The sequence below is a fragment of the Amphibalanus amphitrite genome, unplaced genomic scaffold, assembly GCF_019059575.1.
Source record: "Amphibalanus amphitrite isolate SeventyFive unplaced genomic scaffold, NRLGWU_Aamphi_draft 001729F_arrow, whole genome shotgun sequence".
In the NCBI taxonomy this organism is placed as follows: domain Eukaryota; kingdom Metazoa; phylum Arthropoda; class Thecostraca; order Balanomorpha; family Balanidae; genus Amphibalanus; species Amphibalanus amphitrite.
The window spans coordinates 67,501-92,106 of record NW_024883222.1 but is presented as its reverse complement, the minus strand read 5'-3'; the positions used below and the strand labels follow the sequence as shown (position 1 = coordinate 92,106).

Here is a 24,606-nt window from a genome sequence, read left to right as displayed (position 1 = left end):
ATTGAAACGGAGCTCCGCTTCTGTGCTCCATCCATACTAGGGACATCAATTAGTTTTTATCGTGTCGAACTGCAGTTGCGGGCACAAATCGAGCAAAAACAGCATACTAATTACACGTACAAGGAAAGGGTGCAATTCGGTGAAGCGTTGTCGCGTGTCGCCGGCCGTCTTGTCGGCACGGTGCAGCGGTGGACGATTGGTCTCTTGTTGGTCCCTGTCGAACTGGGCGCAGCCAGGCCGTGCAGGCCCTCTTTGCCAACGCTACGGCCCGATATAGGCACAGAGGGACTGGTCAGTGGTCAGTCTCTGTAAGAGGACAGTCAATGACACCGCCGAGGGTAGATATGGGATGTTTCAATTCATCTTCCTTCCATCGCTTATGGGTAGGTTCATTGTTTACTTCTTATAGCCTTCAAATGACGATGACTCAAGAACAAGATTGCCACCGCATACATAGAGATGTCGTCTACCTCACGGATCATTACTTGTTTGCTACAATTGAATTTCAGTTTTTTTCTCTCTCTCTTTCTCTCTCTCTCTCTCTCTCTCTCTCTCTCTCTCTCTCTCTCTCTCTCTCTCTCTCTCTCTCTCTCTCTCTCTCTCTCTCTCTCTCTCTCTCTCTCTCTCTCTCTCTCTCTCTCTCTCTCTCTCTCCAAATTCTCGTTTCATTTGATTTAGATATGTTCAGAATATATCGCAAAGAGATATCCATTATCCACACATCCCCTATCCGCTGGGTCTTAGCGATAAATCCTCTACACCTTCTTTATTGTGTCAAAACATATGTCAATCATTGGAATCCTTCACATCTCCGGTTGCCGTGTTGCAGAGGAATTCTGTACCAGGAGCAGAAGCTGTACGACAAGGCGCTCCAGTCGTACGACAAGGCGATCCAGTACCGTCCCCGGATGGCGATGGCGCACCTCAACAAGGGCCTGGCGCTGGGTCTGTCCGGTCAGAAGGAGGCGGCCGCCGCCGTCTACCGGCACTGTTCCACGCTGGACGGCGCCGGCCTCAAGGACCCGCGCACACACGAGGCCACTAAAATATCGGCTCTGTTCAACCTGGGTCGGCTGTACGCGGACGACGGCAGCTTCCAGGAGGCGATCGCCGTCTACCAGGAGGCCATCGAGCGGATGCCGCCGCACTATCAGCCGCAGGTGGGTCCACAGCGGAGGATGTCGGTCCACAGGGGGATGTCGGTCCATAGGGGGATGTCCGTCTACAGCGGGGCTGTCGGTCCACAGCGGACTTTCGGTCGACGAGGTCGGTCTACAGGGCAGTGGTTACAGCGGATCTCAGTCCACGGGGATGACGGTCCACAGGGGAGGGTACAGCGGACCTCGGTTAGCGTGGTATAGGGGCAACAGATATGTTGGAGATGAGCAATGGGGGTTGGGGGCTGGTGAGGTGTCATTCCCGTGCATTCGAAGGTGGGTGGTAGAATCTCCGCCGCAGCTGTAACGGTTCACCCGATTCTATTCCATCGTTTACGTAATAAGGCAGCAACCGATTGTCTCATGTTGTGGTTCTACTGTCACATTGGCAGTCTTACCTCATCAATATGAATGTTTCGTCATTTTCTTGCCTTTGCTGTTTACTTGCATTGTCTTAGTGTCGTTATTGGTTTCTCATAAAACCGCTGACATGGACGGTGATCTCAGTTTGGAAATTTTCTGGCCGACCTGTGAGACTATAAAACACACCACATCGAACCGATTTATTTCGTGTCTAATGAACATCGTTAGGGTCTCCTCCAAATGCAAAATTTGCACGGTCGTTATTGAGAGCTGTTCCCGGTACTGAGCATTCTGAGAGGCAATATCGCCAGCTTTTCTTGGAGAACTACCACCCAGCTGTGACCACATAACCCCAGGGGATCCGTCCGACCCATGTCACCGATTGGCCGTCCCTCTGACCCACGCGCTCCGTCCCCAGAGCCTGTACAACATGCTCGGCGAGGCGTTCTTCAAGCTGGGAAACCTGTCTGAGGCCGAGAGCTGGTACCAGGCGGCGCTGAGGGCCAAGCCGGACCACGTGCCCGCCCATCTCACCTACGGAAAGCTGCTGGCAAAGGTGGTGAGTGTCCCTGAGCGCTTCTGAGATATAATCCTGGTGTTTTGAATATCCCAAAGTGTCCCGAGTGCGTATCGTCGGGTGTCCCGAATCTCCCGAGCATCTCTGAGTGACCTGAGTGATCCCAAGTGTCCACTAGTGTCCCCCAGTGTTCTGAATGTCCCAATATCTATCTGGTGAGTGATGAACATCTTGCCGAACGGCGTCCCACATGGTGAATATCGCGTCCAACACCGCGCCGTCCCGTTGTGCCTTAACTACCCTACCCTGCCGTTCCGTGGCCCCCCGCCGTCCGCCGTTGTGCCTTAGCTACCCTGCCGTGCCGCGCGGCCGCCCGCCGTCCGTCTTCTGCCGTCGTGCCGCCGCGCTCAGCTCTCTCAGGTGTCCGCCCGGCGCGCGGTCCGTCGGCCGCTTCAATATGCGGCCGGTGTCTCCATCGCTGTGCCGGTGACACCTCTGAGTTACGGTGCTGTACCCGCGCCGCGGAAACATGCTTTTCATGAGCTGCCCGGCGCCGGCGGATGCAGCGATTTCGCAGAACTCTGCCGGGATTTTCAAACACCGTCGTCTCGAAAAGCTGGTGTGAATGACATGGCAAAAAAATAAAGTAGCTGTTCGTTCCGAATTCGGTAGTCATCATAATCATGAGCTCTGCAAGGTCACGAAGCGAACAACCTGCCAATGCAACCTTTGATCCTGGATAGGTCATGAGCGGCTTAGTTGCATAAATTGCTGTGTGATACTGTTATTACATGCATTATTGAGCAGTATTACCAACAAAGCATTAGCAGCTATCCGGTTTGAACTCATCACTGCTTTTAAATTGTGCGAAATAAAGCAGCAGTTTAAGCGATGAATAGTATTGCTAAATGCAGTTTAATTATCCTGAATAATTTCTAGCGTTGGTATTGCTAACTGCGATTTGATTATGCTAAATAACTGCTTGCATTACAATGCAAACAAATCACAGCCATAAGACTACTGCCGTCTAGCCAGGTCTTTTTCCGATCTCACATTCCACTGTTTGCGTCACTCCGTTTTTTCATCACTGTCGGCGCCGCTCCGTCTCCCCTGCCGTTTGAGCATCTCCCTCCCCCCCCGCCGTTTGAGTATCTCTTCCTCTCTCCCCACCGTTTGCGCCGTTTCTTCTCCCCACTACCCGTTGGCGCCGCTCCGTCTCTCACGCCACCGTTTGAGTATCTCCCTCTCTCCCCCCGCCGTTTGAGTATCTCTCCCTCCCCCCCCGCCGTTTGCGCCGTTCCTTCTCCCCACCACCCGTTTGCGCCGCTCTGTCTGCCCCACCGCCGGCCAGTCTCAGTGCCCGGCGGTTTGGCGGCGGCGGCAGAAATAAATCACTGTCAGATTATGTTGTCGCCGGCCCGCTGACACGGCGGACGCCATTTGGTGGTGGCTGTGGCGGCGCTGGTCGATGGCGGATTCCCGTGTCGTCCGTGACGCCGCCGACACGGGCGCGCCGCTGCACCCGTCTGGTCGGCGCTGGTCGCTGAAGCTGGACCAGCGCTGGTCGCTAGTGTGTGGACCAGCGCTGATCGCTGAGTTGTGGGCACCCACGGACGGTGGTGGCGCGGGTAGACACAAACAGTAGCAGTCTGTCAATAGTAGACACATGACAGCTCAAAGAGTCGATTAGTTGATCGTTCCGTGCGTTAGATCAATCCATATCATATTTTATAAAGCATTGAACCAACATCAATATTTGTTAACTTGCGTAAACATCTATTTTAAGCTGATACAAAGACAGCAGTACCATTACTCGTAAAACAATATTGATGATGGGCATTTTCCCGAAATCCGACATGATAAAAGACGGACGGACCCTGTCAGTATCCTCTGATACCTGTCTTTTTATCCTCCGATTTCCGCCCCTGTTCATTCCTTGCCGTCGTGGTAGCACACAGCAATTAGTACTCATCCACATAACCTGCTCCATTACTGCCTAACCCTCCAAAAGTACCGCCGTCGGTCGCCGTCGGCCAACACTCGTGTCACCGTTCGCTCGCACTGACATTTGATGGTGAGGTGATAGCCGTCCGACTCCGTCTTCGGAGTAGTTAGACCGACACCACGGTGACTTTGACGACATCAGGACTTGTCCCACGACCTCGGACGGTACCATGTTCCGGAAACATACGCCCTATGTTTCCCGTCGCGCTGTAATATACTCCATGCGGTCTGTTGACCGTCGTCCTACTTCCCCGTCGCCGTCTGTTGTCTGCTGTCTCCGCGTCACTGTGTCTTATATGTCTGACTCCATAAGCTACTGTCAGTTGTCTCCGACTCCTGTTCACTGTTCCCCTCCCCTTGCAGTCTGGTGTCTTATGTGGGTGGGTCCGTCAAAATTACATGTATTATTTATTTTTGTGTGGACGGGGTTGCCAAACACCCAAACAGCTACGAAGAGCGTGCTATGTGCTGCTTGCATGCTATTATAACGGATCTGCGACCCCCCCCCCCCCTCAATTACTCTCGTTCCCAACCATTGCTGCTGACACCTCAACCTCACCCTCCCCCTCCCCGCCCTCCCCCTCCCCCTCGGCCGCTGGCGGCCGGCGGCGCCGCAATGACTGATGACGTCCGTTCCGTGTGGCCGCCAGGGCCGCGTGCACGAGGCGCAGAGCTGGTTCGTCAAGGCGCTGGCGCTGTCTCCTACCGACCCGGCCGTCTATCAGCACTACGGTACGTCCGCGGGGGCTGGCCGGGGTGTGGGGACAGGCGGGCCGCTCTGGGCGCACTGAAAGGGTCATGGAGGGATGATACGGGTGTCTAAGAGGTCGGATCAGATATAGGGATTGACTGCAGATAATGGTGTGGTTTGAACGGGTGATATAAAATGGCCGGGAAATGGCTAACAAACAGCTACATTGTCACGCTCTGTGCAGAGTGTAGCGATTGAGACTCTATGCAACGGCGCAATTGATTCTGAAGGGGACATGTATATTTTATGAGTTTTCGGTCAGCTGGAACGGAGGCGTATTGATTGAAGAGTCACGGCGCTCGACAGCGCTCATATGCAGGTGACACCAGCTATGTCTTTCTCAAACGGACGAGACTGCATTTCACGCTGGTGCTCTGAGCTGCTGGTTTAACCCGCGCCCCACTGGGGGGGGGGGCTATTTATAGCCCCCCTCCCGTTTTTCTGCAATAACTTCCAAACCGCTTGACGTATCGACGCTAAACTTTCATTACCTTCGGCCGCATCAATTTGACACCTTGTGTCAAAATTTGAACTTCGTAGCTACCATAGGTCGGCCGGAAATGACGTCAGAGTGACGTCATGTTCGGCCGATTTCGACGCAAAACATTGAACCACGGCAATCGCTCCCAAGGGCTCAGTTTTTAAGCTAGATCCAATTTCTTTGCGTGAGAGGGCTCCAAATAGACTGCGCTATCAAACTGCTATCTCGGATTTTCGAAATTTTGAAATTTTTGAAAATTTTATATAATAAAATTCAAAATTTACATTTTTACATTTTTTCAAGAAGTTTTTGACTTTTCGAAAAAACCGGAATATATGTGATAGAACGCGTTATTATGACTAACTCTAGCAAGTTTTAGCTAAATATCTTCAAAATTGGCCAAGTTATACGCATTATTGCAAAAAATTCACAATTATTAATTTTTCAAATCAATTTTTGAGCACGTATTTGACATCGTACGCCAACCTAAATAGCACCATCGTATTCCCGGGCTCAAACTGCATCCAATAGACACCTTTTCTGTTGAAAAATTCAAACTTTAAAATTTGACCTTTTTTGACCTGAAAGTGACCTACCTGACCTAAGCTAAATTCGACTCAAAATGACCTCGAATGACACAGACGACATCAAATTCGAAATCTTTGGCCTAAATGGACCATAAAACATGTGTCACGTGACCGACGCATGATATAATATTTTCGTGACCTGTGATGACCTGACCTTGACCTGAAAATCAAAATACAAGTTTGGTACCCTCAGGGTATCTAGAACATCTGTTCACGAGTGTGTGAACAAAACATGAGCCTGATCTGACTTGTAAGACGGCGGCCAGAGCCCAAAACGTGAACAAGCCAAAATGCTGATAATTTTTACTTTGACCTGACCTGTGACGTCATCGGTGACCTCGAGGTGAATGAAATTAGGTTTCGCTCGACAGTTTTTCCGGGGCTATCAGACGCCGTTTGAATTTTGACGATCGGCCCAGTAGTTTCAGAGTTAGGAGGGGGGGCTATGAATAGCCCCCCCCCCCCCCCAGTGTTACACGCAGACCCCAGTGGGGCGCGGGTTAATCCAGTTCGAGATTCAGCCGAGTTTAGCTCTAAGCTGTTCCCCATGCGAAAAGCGGATAATTCGTCACTGAAGTTAATTGAAAGCGGTCGGGTGTGAGATGTGAACACAATCTGGAGCTTCCAACAGTAGTGGTTGTACCTACTCTAAATTCAAACACCCATTGCACAAACATGGGTATTGCAAATGAGATGAAAAAGGAATCGTGATTTTGCGTCCAAAAGTCTATTGGATGCCGTATGTATCATAACAGTAGCAAGACAACTCAAGTGACAACTAACAACACAATATAACGCACTGGATTGCTGGTGTATGTAGGCATTGAGGAGCTATTTTATCTTTCAAAACGTTGCAAAAAACACGTAGTTGCTTCTTTTTGAGAGTATGGAATCATTTGAAAATTCACGACTTTTGGAAACCGTTAAGAACAAATGGCGATAGAACGCGAAAATGGATCGGAAACTGCATTGTTGCATGTGAAAGAAGCCCTGCTGGAGACTGCACCAATGAACATAAAGGTATCCTGAGTAAGGACTGCATCTATGCATACAAAGGTATCCCCTCAAGAGACTGCACCAATGCATACATACACAAGTATCTTTACAGGAGACTGCGTCATTGCTTGTAGAGGCATCCTTACAAAAGACTGCACTAATGCATACTACTAGCGCAAGTTTCGGATATAAGGTTCTTGTCCAATGTTTGTCCGTTGTCCAAAATTCTGGCTCCTTTCAGTCCGAAATCTGTCCAAAGCATGGTTTTCTTCGAAAACTGTTCGAAAGCTGGATATGGAAATAATAGTGCTTGTGTCAGAAACGAGAATGAAACGTTGCCAATTTATTTTGAAGTCTTTTTGATGGTCTAAAACTGCTTGTGCCTTGTTATTACCGTAGTTAAGTTGTCTATTAACAAATTACTGTGAAACACTTGATCAAATGGTTTTACTGTGCCAAGTGGTTTTCCGATTATGTCCAAGGCCACCTGACTATCCAACCGAATTCCGAATTGGACATTGGACAGAATCGGAATTCCTAAGATCCGAGCCCCGATCGACACCTGAAATACGTACAAGCATCCTCTATGGTGACTGCATTGTTGCATACTAAAGTATCCTCACAGGAGACTGCATTATTGCACATAAAAGTATCCTCTCACGGAACTGCATCATTGCGATGCATGTATTGTAAAGGCATATTTACAGAAACTATACATCTGCAAGGTCTGGCATAAGTATATTTTCCTATCAAAAATGTGCTCTCTAAGCTGCTATATAAGACGCAGTGATTCTTTATAATCCACTTACACGGATTTAGGTAAGTAGGTAAGCACTCATGAACCGAAAATCAAAACTGTTATTGGCAGCATATGACACATGTTTGAATTGGTACTTTTAGGCGTAGAACACGATGGTGACATTAATCCTATCATACGAGTACGCGCTGTGTCAATAAAAGATCGATTTGAGAAAATGTAGAGCGATGGTTAATCAAAACTCGAATATATCGATGTCATTGTTCATGGTATTAGCAGTCTAATGGCGTGTTACGGCATGCCTCTACGTCTGCTCTGCTCTTATAGGGGAAGTTGGGGAACGCCGAATACTTTTTTTCTGACGCCCGTAGCACGCAAGGTAGACAACATAAGCTATTTTTGTTGGCGTCATTCGAGAGGCCAGTCTTTTGTCTTTCAAACATACCAGGCGCATTTGATGAATTCGCATAAAGTTAAGCGCAAAAACTAAAAATATCAAAGAACTGACTTTTTCGGCGTTGCCCCGGACTGCGGGGAAAGCCGAAAATGGGATAAATGATCTACGAGGAATGCCGACATTGATGTTTTGCCAATTTATCTCAAACTTTATCCAAAATTCATCAAAGCTGACACGCGTTAAGAGCTTGAAGACGCTTGGTGCACACTGGAAGTTATAATTGTGTGATATATTAAGAAAATGCCAGGTAAATCATTCCTTATAGGTAACAGGCCGTTGTGCCGGCTGAAAGTGTAATTTGTTTGACTAAAAATACGCGTTGCTATTCTGCAGCAGTAAAGTCCACGTAGCGTGCTTTAACGTGCGTAATTGCACGTTTTCGGCATTACCCCAGCCAGCCATACTTTCATTTGCAGGCCCATAACTTTTAAACGTGCTGTATAAATTTCAAATAGGCAGCACACTTATGCAAAGACATGCTGAAGATTACTTGACCGAATTGGCCAGACAAACGGTAGCATAATGAGTAAGAAATGCAGCTTCAAAGGCGCATGTAGTACAAGGGAAACGTACCTTGAAAACGCTTTTGGCGCCCTCACAGCCGAAGTATTCCAAATGACGACTCGTAACAAACATGCGATAATTGTAGTCACTTAAGCTTCAGAGCATCACTGAGACGTGGCATCCATGTCGTACGGTTTTAGAAATATCTCGAATTTCGGCTTTGCCCCAACTCCGGCATTGCCCCAACTTCCCCTATACCTTACATAGCAGGTATGACTTTTTGAACATATGCCGTTTTTGGGCGAAAACTCAGAAATCAGGAAGGACGTCACTAAAACCTTGATATCTAAAATATTTGCAAACGATGTTTTTTTTAACTTCGTCACAATAAGCTTCAATCAATTCCCCACAGGCAAAATTTGGCGCTTTTTTAGCTATAGCGCGGCGAAAAAAGTGGGGTTTAACGCCTCCCCCCTCCCCAGCAACACGAGGGTTAACCCTGGGACAGCTGCCTCTGAGCTACCAACTTCACTCTGCACGCCGACCGGGCCGTTCAGCACAGAAGCCCCTCGGAACGGCGGCTCGGCCGGCGCCACACGCCGATCGCGCGCTACCATACGTCGCCCAGCAGTGCGCTACATGGGCTTTACATGGATACATGCATAAGTGGCCCTTTTACAAGCCCACTACAGCGAGTATGGATCTCGAACCAGCCTGCAACCGTTACAAACAATTTTGCTCGGCTAAGCAGCATACCGGACACGATTCCGTACCAGGGTTGGAATTGAATAAACAATTTGTGATGAAGTAGTGTACCGAATTCATTTCAAATGATAACTAGACATACAATTAAAGATCGTCTTTATCATAGTTTATTAGGTGTCATCATATGTGATGCGATAGGCGTTATCACAAGTGTATTCGCGGCCATTGGGGCGACGTAAGAAAAGAAGAAACCAACTGGCCCCAAGAACTTTAAATTATCAGTTAGCATGCACATTTTCCTTGATGTGTAGATAATTTACCATTATTTGTTACAGAAAATTGCATTTCAAATCTTCCATTTATGCTTTTTTCATCGTTTGCACAATATGTTCTTTTAATAAGCTAGAAACACTAATTAGAAATAGTTCCCGCATCATCAAGAACAATAGGGAAGGCTTGAAGTGAATAAAATAATTTAAACGGTTTTGTAATCTATGTGAAGGCACTTCTAAAATTGCCTGTAGAAATATTGAAAGCAAAAGTTCAACTTTTTCACAAGACGGATGTCTATAAACCTATTTAACTTGTGACAACTCAGCCGGTATTTCGTCGCCTACAGCCCAGCTTTCCCTAGTGACCGATAGAGGCGCTGCTATCGATGTCCGCCCGTGCCGCCTAACGGCAGGGCAAAATGCATTGCATTTCCTTTTATTGGTCTCATCCTAGTGCATTTGGACGACCAATGGATCATGTCATCCAATAATCTGAGTCGGCATGGGCTGGAATGCCCTGTCCACTGACGGAGTGTCCTGTCCACTGACGGAGTGTCCTGTCCGCTGACGGAGTGTCCTGTCCACTGACGGAGTGCCTTTCATGCCCGGGTTTTGCTCGTCGATCGACAGAGTGCTCGGCCCAGCGGCCGTGTGCCGTGCCACTCCGTGCCCTTTGATACTCAGGCCCGGCGCCACTAAAACCCACGGAGCCAGGAGCGCCGTGGGAGCGGCACTGCGTCCGGCTGTCATTTTCGGCCGCTGATCGGCTCGGCCTCAGTCGAGCCGCCCAAATTATCGGTCAGACCCTGCCGGGTTCTCACGGAGGACCGCGGTCAGACGGTGACCTCTGTGGTGACCCAGACCCGCTGCCGGCTCTGACCGCTGTCTTCTGATTGTCCACTCGCTGTCCGTTCGTTGTCTGTTCACTCTCAGTCTGCAGTCTGTCCACTATTAGTCCACTTTAGGTCCACTTTGGTCCACTCTCGGTCCACTGTCAGTCGGCTCTCAGTCCACGTTCGGTCCGCTGTCGGTCCACGCTCGGTCCAATGTCGGTCCGCTATCGGTTCGTTGTCGTCCGCTCTCGGTCCGCTTCCGGTGTCCACTCTCGTTTCACTCTCGGCAGCTACTGTTACCAGTAGCTGACCCCCCCCCCCCTCCCACCGGACGGCGTCTGGTCAGAGGTGCGATCCGTCCGTCTGTCCACTGATGTATGCGGGGCAGTGTGTTCTGTCACCGCCGTGCTTCCTGCCGCGGCCGTCCGTGCACTCTGTCGCCGTCGCGTTCGTCCGTCCGTCCGTCCGTCCGTCCGTCCGTCCGTCCGTCCGTCCGTCCGCCCGTCCGCCCGCCCGCCCGTCCGTCCGTCCGTCCGTCCGTTCGTCCGTCCGTCTGTCTGTCGTCTGTCCGTCCGTCCGTCTGTCTGTCCGTCTGTCCGCCCTGATGCTGATGCATGCGGGGCCGTGCGTCCTGTCGCCGCCGTCCATCATCGAACACCTGCCGGCGCTCAGGGCAGGCCGTGTTCTCGGGAATCGGCTCAGTTATGGCACGGGCCGCTGAACGACTGATAAATACGGCGCTTATGGGGCTGTTCATGATGCTATTTTAGCATACGCTGTTTTTGTTTTATGCAGGCTGGTACATACCTACATTTGTACTTCTGCATAAATAATTATCACCAACAGATGCTGGTTGTTTTTATTGCCTTCAATCATCATTGCAAGCTGTGCATGTTAATATATTGGACTTCGGTTTCAGAGCATGACAACTGAATTATATTAAGCTCAAAGCAAAGTGCATGCTAGTTGCATGACAACTCAGCGCGTGCAGAGCCATGTCACACGTGCGCCAGTGATGAGGCCATCAGCGGCAAATTTGGCGCTGGTGTGACAACTACAGAGGTAGCCGCGCGTATAACCTTGGTGTAAACTGATCACTTATGCATGTTAGACGTTAACTTGAGCGCATCCATCAATGCACCGTTGCGTGCCTTTCATTGATGAACGAGCCAGTTCAAGTAGAAACTTTCGGTTTTATACCTCATAAAATTTGCTCTTTTTTGCTGTCGGAGGAATTACACAACTACACAACGAAATCCTACAATTTCTTTTGTCTTTGGGAGTCTATTTGGCACCATTTTCCCAATTGCTGCCAATATCTTACTGCTACAATGCCTTTTTTACTCATATTGTATTTAAACGACCATAGCCGTGATTTTCCAATACATTTTTATGCGACGTACCATCGTTGTTATTCATCTTAGTCCAGCTTTAATATCAAGAGTTTTGTAGTATTCGTTTGCTTCAAATTCTTCTTAAATTAACATTAAGCATACCTACCTGCTTACCACTTCCACTTAGGTAATCAAATTATTGTCAATACAAGCTGCTACTGTCCAGAACCCAGGTCTCACTGATGAGGCCATACGGTCCGAAAACATTCCGACCCTGACTCCAAGTTATCTTGAACTATGACTTATCTGGTCAGACTGCGGTTTATAAGTACAGCATCTCGTCCTGATCGTTTATGTTGCATTTGCCATAAAAATGCAATAGGTGATGTAACTTTGGATAAAACTTGTTGAGCATGGTCTGTAGGCACTGCAAAGCAGCGTTGCATGGTACGAAGATTATGTTGGATCTCCCATTTCCCATATTAATTGCATTGGGTTCTAGGAAAACTCGGACTGTATAGTGTCTGAATTCCGAGAACCGGCTGAATTCAGCAGCAGCTGTCTGCTCGGGTGACATGCCTGCTCACTTTCCGGTGAACCGTCACCTTTCGCCCAGCGCCGAGCCGTCTGGGCTCCCGACAATATGCCGCCGCGGAGGGATCACTCGCCCAATCCGCCCCGATGCCGAGCCCTCCCTGGCTCGCAGTAGCAGTGGGGAGGGGAGGGGGCTCTGTCTGGTCGGCGGCGGGCCGGCCGACAGGCACCTGTCAGCACCCATGTCCGGCCGGCGACACGGGCCCACACGCGGCGGGGCGGCGTGCGCGACCTTCACCCTGCACCGGCGGCGCTGTGACGAGCCGTCTGCACCGGCCGCCGCCGCCGCCGCGACCCGCGTCCCCATCCGTCGGACCCGCCCGCCGCGGCCGACCGGCGCGGCAGCCGCTGACTCAATGCGGCGCGGCGGCGGCCGAAGCAGCGGCGCCGGTCCATGGCCGTAAAATGGCGGCGGCCGGCCGGCGCTGCCATGTTGCAGGGGCGCCGCTGCAGCCCACGCCTCTGGCCGCGGCCAATGGGCGCCGGCGCCGCGGCCGGCCCGACACCGCCGCCGGCCGCCGGTGATATATGGGCCGGGAAGGGAGGCCGAGTGTCGGTGCGCCGCCCCCTCCTCTCGGAGCTCCGCCGTCCGCCGTCCGCAGCCGCCGGGATCAGCCCGGCTCCACGCGCCACCCCCTGCTCCCGGGAGCTCCGCCGTCCGCCGGGATCAGCCCGGCTCAGCGCGCCACCATCAGCCGGATGCGATCCGTCATGCCGAGGACCGCTCCCCGGTGTTGTTTATTCCCGTTCGGTGACAGCCTTTTACACCCGATGTCTCCCGCACGCCACAAAGGCGTGAAACATGCATATGCACTTTGATTTCGCTACCGAAGGAGCATTGCATGTCAGCATTGTGCACTGATACATGTGCAGTGTCACCTTCCAATACCGGTGGGGTATTACCACCAGCGTGAGAAGTTGGCTCGTACGGAAACCCTTTTTAGGCTATCGGCCACTTAGGATTTAGTACACATGCAGTTCCGTCGCAATTTCTATCGTCAAGTGATGCCATTGCACACCTCAAGGCGTGCAGGTGATGTCATCCACTGGACGCTTCTATCGCTGAAAATGGTGCTTACAACAAGGCACGTGCCATTGGGACGGCAGCGGAAAGTCCGAAAAAGTCCTTACATCTGGGACTTTTTCGGAATTCGGATGCCTCAACAGTCAACGGCTTGTTGGCTCTCTGTTATGCCCCTAGAATTGACGGAACATTTAGGTATATTTCGTTAAAAAGCACCTACTATTTATACGTCCAACTCTTATTACGCCCAACAATCATGTATAAAACTTCTTTTAGCTGTTAATCTTGAAGACCGTGTGGTATCGATGACCGGTCACGACCCGAGTCAAGTCAATCGTCAGCCTGCGACAACCTATAGGTCAGCGAATAGTCATTCCCTTTCCGTTTTCATCTCAAGCCGCTAATAAGAAGGCAAGGTAAATCGAGCTCAGTTCCGAACTTCGTGACCGAGGGTTCGGTATGGTTCTTTATGAAGAGCTCCCGCAGCTCATCTGTAAGCAGCTAAGAGTGAACAATACGCAATTGTATCAGCGAGTGAAGCCACCAAGAGCAACAGATAACCTTACTGTCGAGCTCAGTCGCGGCCGAAACGGAGCATGGCCGTGCACCCAGTCGTCAAGCGGCTGGTTGCCATGGCGTGGTCAACATAGGTCACCAATTTATACCTGCACACTTTGTATAACTTAACGACAAATTAGGGTTACCTGTAGAATATCAGTCCACTCTTTACCACTATCTTCGAAAAAAGATACCTTATTTGGGCTTACGGTCTGTAGAACAGTCGGAGTCGAAGGCGGAGTCGGAGTCGGAGTCGCCAAAATCTTACCAACTCCGACTCCGGGTCGGAGTCAATACGGCATGGCTCAAAGTCGTGGCATACACCTGTTTGCTTGAAAATGTTACGCTCGTTGATTATTCCAAACCAGATTTTGTCGAAGCTATGGGAATATTTCTGTTTTAGATGAGCGTTTTCAGCGAGTGATCAAAAGACAACAGCTGCGCTAGAATCTGCTTATAGTTCTGCATATTATTTGCCAAGTATATATATTTACAATCTAAGGTACAATACAAATAGCGTAGACGGTCCGACACCCGTCGTAAATGAAAGTGTTGGGCATTATGAGCCACGGTACCACACTCGTTCGACTTCACGAGATGCCCTGAACACGACCGTTTACACATAATACCACTGCAATAACATTCTATGCAAAGTAAGGATTGGATGCTCTGAACCGACTAGCCAAAAACATGTCTATTTTGGAAACAAAGCTGCTGTAAGCCCAAAAGTGCCTAACGCCACGTTCTGGCATGGAGTTGCTCCACTTTAGAGGTCGATATCGTCCATCTTTAGACACAATATACAGGCAGCATTTTTTTTGTCTTGGCTTTGTAGGATGCGGACGGCATGGGAATAGTTTGATTTTGAGTCCAATCGAAAATATTGTAAGATGCTCCGGCAAGAGGTCAGTAACTGGCGGCCTACGGTCAGTTTCGGGAGGTCCGTGAAACAGCTGAATTGCAGTGATAATTTATCCGCAGATGCTGGCTGATCTTGTGGACAGGGCGCCGATTGCATGCGTCATTACATACACATGTGTTCTTATAGTTGACTATCGTCAGGGAGGAAAGTGCAACCAATTGGACCCATTGTCTCTTTATTTCTTTTCGATTAGGTGTTTATCCGATCATTCGTTAAGAAAGACATTGGGATCAATTTTCTCCTGTAAATATTTGACATTAACGAAAATATGAACCTGCCTTATTTGCATATAGTATACCTAACTAAATGAAAAAAATGACAATAAAAGTGTTTACTTTTGCACTAGGTGCAGGAAATAAAACACATAGTTTTTCATATTTCTTAGTTTCTTTCTAGCATATTTTGTCAGCATTTATCCTGGCACTTAGCACTTATTAGCACTAAGCAGAATGCAGTGTTCAGCGAGATGACGCGCTGCTCGATCTACCAAAGAAAGGATAAAACGAGGGACAGAGCCTCTTGTAATTTTACATATTTGTTCCGCTAAATGATCAATCCTGTGTAAATCGTTTAATCGACATTAATGGGGAAGTCAGTGTTTTTAAATTTATCAGAATAAATCACAGTTTGATACGATGGTGTTTGTTTGCTTCAGTCTTCAAGACATGGTACAACTGCACGACATTCTAAAATCGGTAAAGGAACAATACAGTGCACTCGCAAACCTCATAAATATCCTAAGCGAAAGCCTAACCGCAAAAATGCATTCTACCTCCACGTATCTAATTTCATCGCTCCGTCCGATTCGTGACGGGCGGTGCACTGGGCGTCTGTCCAGCTGTATGTGTTTACCATCGCTGAGCGGCGGCCACATCCGTGAGGAAAGTCGTGCCGCCGGCCTGGGACAGCTCGGACGGTAATGACGAGCGCAGCGGCGGGCGGGTCGTCTGGCCCGGCCGTCCCGCCCACCGGGTGTCCCGTGTCCGCCGCTGTCACCACAGACACCGCACGAGAACTCAGCCGAGAGTTGAGACAGCTCCGACTCCGCACGGATCGGATCTTGCGTTTACGTGATGCCGTGACTCCTAAAAGACTCAATAAACGTTTGCCAGCAGCGGTTTCAACACTCTCAAAAACACTGCTTTTCTGGGCCAGTCGAAAGGTCAGCGCTTCCAAAATCTGCTAACCCACTGAGATAATCAGCGCGAAATGCTATTGAGAGACGAAGTTATCATATGAATTTTTTATTGTTAAGAGCCGTTTTCACGACGGGCTGTCTGGCGATTGCACCTAATTTGACCAACTCTGCACATAATCTCTTGTAGATCAAAGATCTTCACGTCATGAACTTATTTCAGTGTTTTAACCCTCGCATGTGTAGGGGGGGGGGGTCGGATGGACCCCCCCCCATGGTTTTTCGCGAATAACTCGCGTAAAAAGCGGCCGATCGCGACGAAACTTTCAGTACCCTCGTATTGATCAATTTTACACCTACCCTGAAAATTTCATGACCCTGACCCAAATGACCTTTGACCTGTGACCTCTTTTCCGAGACCATGTTTGGCCGGAATCGCGATTTCGCGTATGTCGGCTCGCACTAGCCGCGTGTTTGCAAGCTTTTCGTGGTTTCAAACGTTCAAACATGTGATTTGATGTTACTCCCGTGTGTGTCAAGGTCACCTGAAGGTCAGGTCAGGTCATTGACCTTTGGTGACCTCGGGTGACCTCGGGTCACTTTTTCGAGTTTTACATGTTTCTAGGCTAGTTTTTGGAGCTGAATTCGAATTTAGCAACCATTTGAACATTTACGAAGTAGTTTTGGTGACTTCGTAACATGTTACGAAGCTGTCAGAGGCGGTTGACACGTACTACGAATACCCGTCACGACGCCTACTGGTTGACCTGACCTGACCTGACCCGACCTGGTCTAAATGCTTCAAGACATCATCTGTGATCAAAACTAACACGATATTCGTGATCAGCACCCCGAAAAACCCCTTAGCAGCCACACTTTACGACTTTCTAACAGGTCCCGATTTTCCCGACTTTGGGTCATTGACCTGACCTGGAAGGTCAACCAATGACCTAAGACCTTAAAATTAGGTATCATCGGCTTCCTCTCGTCACGTGCAACACGCTCGTTTTTTCCGCGAAGCTCTAGCTCGATCAGGGGCCAAACGGCAAGGGGGGGTCCAACCGACCCCCCCCCCCCTACACATTAGAAGCTGGAAAACGCCGCACACATGCGAGGGTTAATCGAATATAATGTCTGATAATTTGACAAAAATGAGGCCTATAAGCATCTTTGCATCCCATACAGATAACCTTTAAGAAACAGATTGAACCTAATTTGACCAATTGTGCACCTAATTTGACCAAATGTGTACCAGATGCCCAGATGGCTGTCGTGAAAACGGCTATTATAACCTACCTATTCGTATTTTATGGACATTTTTTCGCAGTCCCTAAAATAATTTACACCTTTTAGATACTCATCTTAGACTGTGCCTATAAATGAAGACCCTACATAAACTATCGACAATTTATCGGACACCGAGCCTGGCCCAACGTATGCCAAAGTCTCATTAAAATGAAAAGATTTGAATGAAAACAAACTTTAATATAATGTTCCCTATCGCACGCATATAATTGTAAAGCGTGCTAGGATGAAAAGAAGAAAAACACCAATGTCGCTCCCGGCACCAATAAGACCGGCATTTGACCGGTTTCGGTAAATGAAGACAGACCTCAAACGCAGCAGCTTGTAGAAACCGGGAGCGACCTGTCCCGTGCCGCCGTAAACGTGGTAGTTAGTTCTCAGCAGGGCGGCCAGGGAAGCCGTGTCACCAGAACAGCAGCTCAAGCATGTCCCGAATCACTTACGAACACGGTACCTGTCATTCGCCCGTCCCGTCTCCCGAAATTGCGCCTCGTTTGGATGGGCGACATATGCGTTACGCCGGGAAGCCGTAAATAATGAAGCAGGTAAAGTCGCCGTGAGACGGGAGGGGGTGCGTGGGCGCTTCATTTGCGGCCGGTCGACCGGCTCCGGTCGGCAGCGGACCTGTCGCCGCTCGGGAAAACACGCCGATGTCGGTGGGACGTGTCGCCAACTGGTTTATCCGTCCGTGTTGTTAATTGGTGGCAAATGGCTGACGCTGCCGACCGCCGGCCAGTGGACAGGCTGCCACCGACCGCCGACCGGTGGACAGGCTGTCACCGACCGCCGACCGGTGGACAGGCTGCCACCGACCGCCGGGAGAGAGGGTGGTTGGAGTTCAGATGGTGTGGTGGCGATGGGTAACATAAGATGATACTGGATTCGCATAAGTATCGCCTTAGTACCGGTATGCGAAACTCGCGATGGCAGTTTACTCCATTGCGGCAAACTGTTTGGCAATGCGCACCGATTCGGTGAACTGGTGAAAGCTAAAGTAATGTGTGGACGTTTTCGCTCAATTGCACATGTCGTATGAGCATGGTGCAATGTTTGAACATCAGGAAAACAGCCAAATAAAAGATAAACGTACCAATTTAATAGGGTGAGCTGCACCATTTTAACGTCTATTTAACGTACCACTTGGCAGTCCCGTAGCTCAGTTGGTAGAGCACCGTGAACTCCCGGTAGTGAGATCTCGAGTTCGAGTCGCTCCGGCGCCCGATATTTGAGACTCCTGGCGGGGATGGTCTACGGTTGGTGGGAGTGGCCGCAGCCAGGTGAAGTCAGTTGAGTGGGACATTCCGTGCCCGGCTTTGAATGGCACGTTAAACTTAAGCATCTAAATTCTCCCGTTACCCGGAATGGCGCGATCGGGTGGTATGGGTCGGAGTCTACGTAACAAGTTCTGCTTAGCTTGGGCACCGGCTCTGTCAATCCGTCCATTCAAGCATTCGGGCTAAATTTATAAAAATAAACGTCACCTTAAAGCAGTGTTGCACACAATACCTAAACGTTCATTGGAGCAATTTAAACGATGGGTAGCTGGTAGATAGTTGCTGTACCGGGATAAATGTAAACACAAACTGCGCTTCATAAGGTCAGAGGGCCATCTATTTATATAGTAGGTTGAACCCTCCGTCGTGTCCTGCCCGTCTCCCGTCTGTGCTGCTGTCTTGGGACGAGCGACAACAATGGTGCCACGTGACTGCTCGGCGCGCTCGGCGCTGAACGCTGCTCGCGGGCTGTGAGGGCGACACGGCGCTCCTGGGTGGGCCCCGTCGCGCCGGCCGCTCCGAAACTGTCCCCACCGGAGGGAGAGGAATGGCCCGCCGCCACCGTGCAGAGTGCTGATGTATTTAAGCGGTGACGCCGAGACTGACGTCATCGACAGTGACGTGACATCACCAACGGGTGACGTGTGACGTGCCGAAGTCCGTCAACGTGACATGACGTCGCTATCTACCGTGACGCAGCGTCCCGGCTGTGGTGAGCGCAAGCAGCTGCTGCAGGCTTCTACCAATCAGCCGGTCCTTTGATATTATTCTAACACTACGGCAAGTGTCAAAAAGTGAGCAATGTCGGTCATGCAAGTGGTTAGGCATCACCATTGGAGCAGAGAGATGGTGGACGACAAGTGATAGGCATCACCATTGGAGCAGAGAGATGGTGGACAACGAGTGGACGGTCGACGACAAGTGGACGTTGTATGACGAGTGGACGGTGGAACCGAGAGATCGGCGGACCAGCCGGGTCAGTTGTAGGGTCAGAGCGGCCTGACACTGACTGCTGACCATCAATGCTCTCCGCGCGACGCTGATCGACAGCGAGAAACCGTTCCAGAGCGGAGGAGAGTGGCGGGGGGACGTCTCTAGTGAAGATGAGGGTGACAGTGGGGGACTCTGCCAGACCGGGGAGGGTAGGAGGGGTGGCATTTCCAGAGATGAGGAAGGCGACATTGCCTTGGAGGGAGCTGCAGCCTGCAAGGTGACATTTCCAGTAAACACGAGATTGAAAGATAGGGGAAGTTGGGGGAACGCCGAATACTTTTTTTCTGACGCCCGTAGCACGCAAGGTAGACAACATAAGCTATTCTTGTTGGCGTCATTCGAGAGGCCAGTCTTTTGTCTTTCAAACATACCAGGCGCATTTGATGAATTTGTATACCGTTAAGCGCAAAAACTAAAAATATCAAAGAACTGACTTTTTCGGCGTTGCCCCGGACTGCGGGAAAGCCGAAAATGGGATAAATGATCTACGAGGAATGCAGACATTGATGTTTTGCCATATTTATCTCAAACTTTATCCAAAATTCATCAAAGCTGACACGCGTTTTAAGAGCTTGAGGACGCTTGGTGCACACTGGAAGTTATAATTGTGTGATATAATAAAAAAAATGCTAGGTAAATCATTCCTTATAGGTAACAGGCCGTTGTGCCGGCTGAAAGTGTAATTTGTTTGACTGAAAATACGCGTTGCTATTCTATAGCAGTAAAGTCCACGTAGCGTGCTTTAACGTGCGTAATTGCACGTTTTCGGCATTACCCCAGCCAGCCATACTTTCATTTGCAGGCCCATAACTTTTAAACGTGCTGTATAAATTTCAAATAGGCAGCACACTTATGCAAAGACATGCTGAAGATTACTTGACCGAATTGGCCAGACAAACGGTAGCATAATGAGTAAGAAATGCAGCTTCAAAGGCGCATGTAGTACAAGGGAAACGTACCTTGAAAACGCTTTTGGCGCCCTCACAGCCGAAGTATTCCAAATGACAACTCGTAACAAACATGCGATAATTGTAGTCACTTAAGCTTCAGAGCATCACTGAGACGTGGCATCCATGTCGTACGGTTTTAGAAATATCTCGAATTTCGGCTTTGCCCCAACTCCGGCATTGCCCCAACTTCCCCTACGAGATATGAGATAGGAGTCTCTCCAGGGAGCGGTGGGCAAAACGCGTGTACCTATGTGGTCGAAAATTTCTGACGTTTCTGATCCATCTTTCGTCAGAAGCGTCATCCTCAGCTATAACAATCGTTCTCTCGTCAGTCCTCAGCGATTTATGACATCTTATCCAGGGGTCATGCCCGGTAGCCGACCCCATGGGCATAGACCCGGGAACAGGGGGGGGGCAGCGGGGGGCGCTTGCCCCCCCCCCCCCCAACTTGGGAGCTGAGGGGGCGGCGCCCCCTCAACATTGAGGCAGCGAGAAAAGATCTTTCCTCCCTTTTCCGGACTTCTTTCCTTCTTGTTTCTTTTATGCATCTAAACATCAACACACGGCATTTTCCTTGCCATCTGAATGGTTTCTGCTGATACAATGTCGATTTGACAACATCTGCTATTGTCATCCCGCTTTGATTTGGGCCTGACCTTGGCCATAAGTTTGGCAGGCCAGATTTTATACTGTACCAGCTTGAGTCAGCTTTGAGAAATACATAACGTACAACGGTGGTAAAATCGTTGCTATAGGTATAACACAGTTTACCCGCTCCGGGTGAGATGGAGGGATGTGGGGCAATGAGTGCACTGACGTGGCGCCCTCGGAGGGCCGGTATGGGATTAAAGCTCAGCGACACTAAGGGCTTATGTGGTGCCTTCAGTTATCGGTAGCATCCTCAGAATCACCGGCGTAAGGGCCCTCAGAGCCGCCGGTAAGGGGCCTTTAGAGGCACTGATCATGGTGTGGGGCCGCCATGCACTATGCAGGTGCCGGTGTGGGCGCTGAGGTGCTAGTGTGATTCTCTCAGAGGCGCCGGTGAGGGTCCTTACAGGCGTTGCTGTGGGCCCTCATAGACGCTGGTGTTGAGCCGTTACAGACGGGTGTGGGGTCTTTTGAGCTGCTGACGCGAACCCTCTACAAGGCGGCAGGGGGTTCTCAGTGATCGGCAAGGGGCCCTTAGGCCGGCAGAAGAAGTCCTGTGGGGTCCTTGGAGACCGGCATGGTATAACTGTCAGACGCCGGTGGGGCCCTCAGGGCTCAGAGTCACCGGTGTGGGGCCCTCAAGTCACCAGTGGGTGGCCTTTAGATGCGCAGGTGTTGGTTGGGTCCTCAGAGCCGCCGATATAGGGCTTTAATAGGCACTGGTGTAGGCACTCGGAGTTGGGGGTGTGAAACGCTCAGAGGCACCGGTGTGGGCCCTCATAGGCGCCGATGAGGGCCCCCACAGTTGCCGTTATGGGGCCCGCAGAAAAATAAGTGTGTGACCATCACAGGCAGGAAATGCCCCTAGAACTGGCCCCTCATAGGCCGGTAAGAACTCTCAGAGGCCAGTAACGGGCCTTTGGAGACCACCGAGGGGCCCTCCGAGGGGCCCGAAGTCTGCAAAAGGCCCTCAGAAGCCGGCGTGGGGCCCTTATGGAGATCTTAGTGTGGCTATTTAGGGTCCATGAGGTGCTCTAACGAGCCCCATGGGGCCCTTCTGAGTAGAAATATGGCCATCGTTAACTCTCAGCGGTCAAATGGCGCCGCAGGGCCCCTCGGACCCTAGGGTCCCTTTGAAGTTTGAACCCGATGGGGGGGGGGGTACGTGTCCCCTTAGACTCCTAGCTACGCCACTGTTTCATATGCATCATGTCAGGCATTTTAGGCTCGCCCCCCCCCCCCCCCAACTTGAAAATCGTTCCCGGGCCCCTGACCATGGGCCATGCTACTGCCTCCGTATACTGCATTTAACCACATAATAAACGTGTCATGTTGATTGTAGATGTGATGTAAAACAGCCGTATCATCTGAATACAATGGCGGGCGGGCGGGCCGGCTGTGGCCCTCCCCTATAATTAGTACGGTGAGCCGTGCAGGGGGCGGGGGGCGGGGGGAGGGTATCTCCGGGTCAGTTCCCACCAGGAGTGACGTGACGTCACTAGCCGCTCATCGTCTCCAGAAATTGTCCGTTGTGCTTAGTAAGTGATCCGTCTCCGATTCCTCAGAGTTTAGGGTTCGGCGAAAAGGGCTTATGTCGTCTTCTGCTGTCCCGTGCTTACCGGACACCCGCACGGACGGAGCACCCATAAGGGCGGAGGGCCAAGGCATAAAGTGACCGTTGCAGCTGACTTCCAAGTGACATGTGTTATCCGGATCATCGAATAGCAATTATATGTTTGAGGTTCTCGCCTATCGGGGCTGACCGTTTCTCCACTGTTCGCCGACAGGTCAGTTCCTGGCCGACGCTGACCGGCCGCAGGAGGCTGCTGACATCTACCGGCGGGCGGCCGAACTAGCGCCGCACGAGTACGAGATGGTGTTCAACGCTGCCAACATTCTCCGCCAGGCGGCGCGCAACGAGGAGGCCGAACACTACTACCGGATCGCCGTCCGGCTCCGGCCCAATGTGAGAGACGCCCCGCGGTCCTCTCCCCGACCCCCGTACCAACTGTCCAATAGTCATGTCCGTCCGGCTCCGCCCCAATACGAGGATCGCCTCGCGGTCAATAACTAACTCCCTGATCTCCGGTACCCTGATGAGGGCTGAGTCCTGAGATACGTCCGGCTCCAGCTCAACGTTAGCTCGTCCCGCGGTCCGCCACCCGCTCCCAGACCCCAGTAGTTACAACAAACTGTCCTGGCGCGGGCCGACGTCCGGCCGGGCTGCCGCGTACCCAGCGCCATCTAGAACTATCAGCTCGGATTATAGTCCGCGTGTGCCGAGCTCGTGTTTTGTCACGCGAGTCCTGTCAGGGTGTCTAAATGCCCTTCATGTTTACGGGCTTTATCGTACGTCCGATGTCCTGTTCGTGACCAGCTCAATGTGTTATACATTGCATTGACCGTCTAAATTTGGTGCCCGATTTGTTCAGTCAGCTCGTTCTGGTCGATCACAGATGGTCGCCGTCCCCCGTAAGTCAGTGGTGAGGCCTCGATGGTGCATATAATGACCGAGGGTGTCGCCGTGTCTCTCCACAGGAGGCCACCAGTCATATGAACCTGGGCGCCATGCTGCACGTGAACGGGAAGCTGGAGGAGGCCGAACAGTCGTACCTGGCCGCGCTGCGCATCCGACCCGACGAACAGGTAACTATGGTTCAACGGTCACCCACACCTCCCCAGGGCAAGAAACGGTGGATTCATGTTCATTGCTCAGCCCGCTCAGCAAGAGCACAGCACGAGCTCCCCTCCCCTTCACTCGGTAGTCGGTACTTCTCACCCGTGCAGGGACACTGCGACTCACCCTATCCCCCGCCCGAAACTGGGATGTAATGGCTCGTCTTCAGAGGGTGACCGCACCAAGCATCTGGTTCTGGCTTAGGATGACTATAAGGACCTGTCCTGAATTATATCTTCTAGCAGCTGATGAGCTCATGTTGCGCTGTCTGTCTTACGCGGCTGGCTGAAGATAAAACTGTGTCATTCCCGTTGTCTGCCAACCCCTTTCTTCTACCAACGGCACTGGACACCCAGCTGACCTCACTCATACCGTTCGCTGCACGCGTAGCCACTGTCCTATCACCCGTCCCGATACTGCGCCCAGCTGACCCCCCGTTCCGTCCGCGGCAGATCACCAAGACGAACCTGCAGAAGCTGCGCCACCTCTTCTCCAAGAGCCGGAAGGGCGGCAGCCGTCGGCGATGAGGGCGGCCAACGCGTCCTTCGTCTGTGATACCGACCGGGGCGCGGGCCGCCGCCGCCCGGCCTCACCCACACCAAAGAAAGACGAGCGCCGCGCCGCGCCGCCCGCCGGCCGGCCCCGGAGCTCCGCCCGAACCGGCTGGCAGGGGCGGCGCGGCCGCTCCTCTGACGTACTTTCCCCGAGTGGTCAACTCATGCTGTGGTGCGCGGCGGTAGGGAGGTTGTTTTTTAATTTAATCATCAGAAGGTATTACTCTAGGACTGTGGAGGCAATATGTCGTCGG

General features: G+C 51.1%; 1 pseudogene; it reads left to right on the top strand.

Moving 5' to 3' along the window:
• Positions 1–24,606, top strand: part of LOC122374873 — a 42,483-nt pseudogene that overhangs the window by 17,677 nt on the left and 200 nt on the right.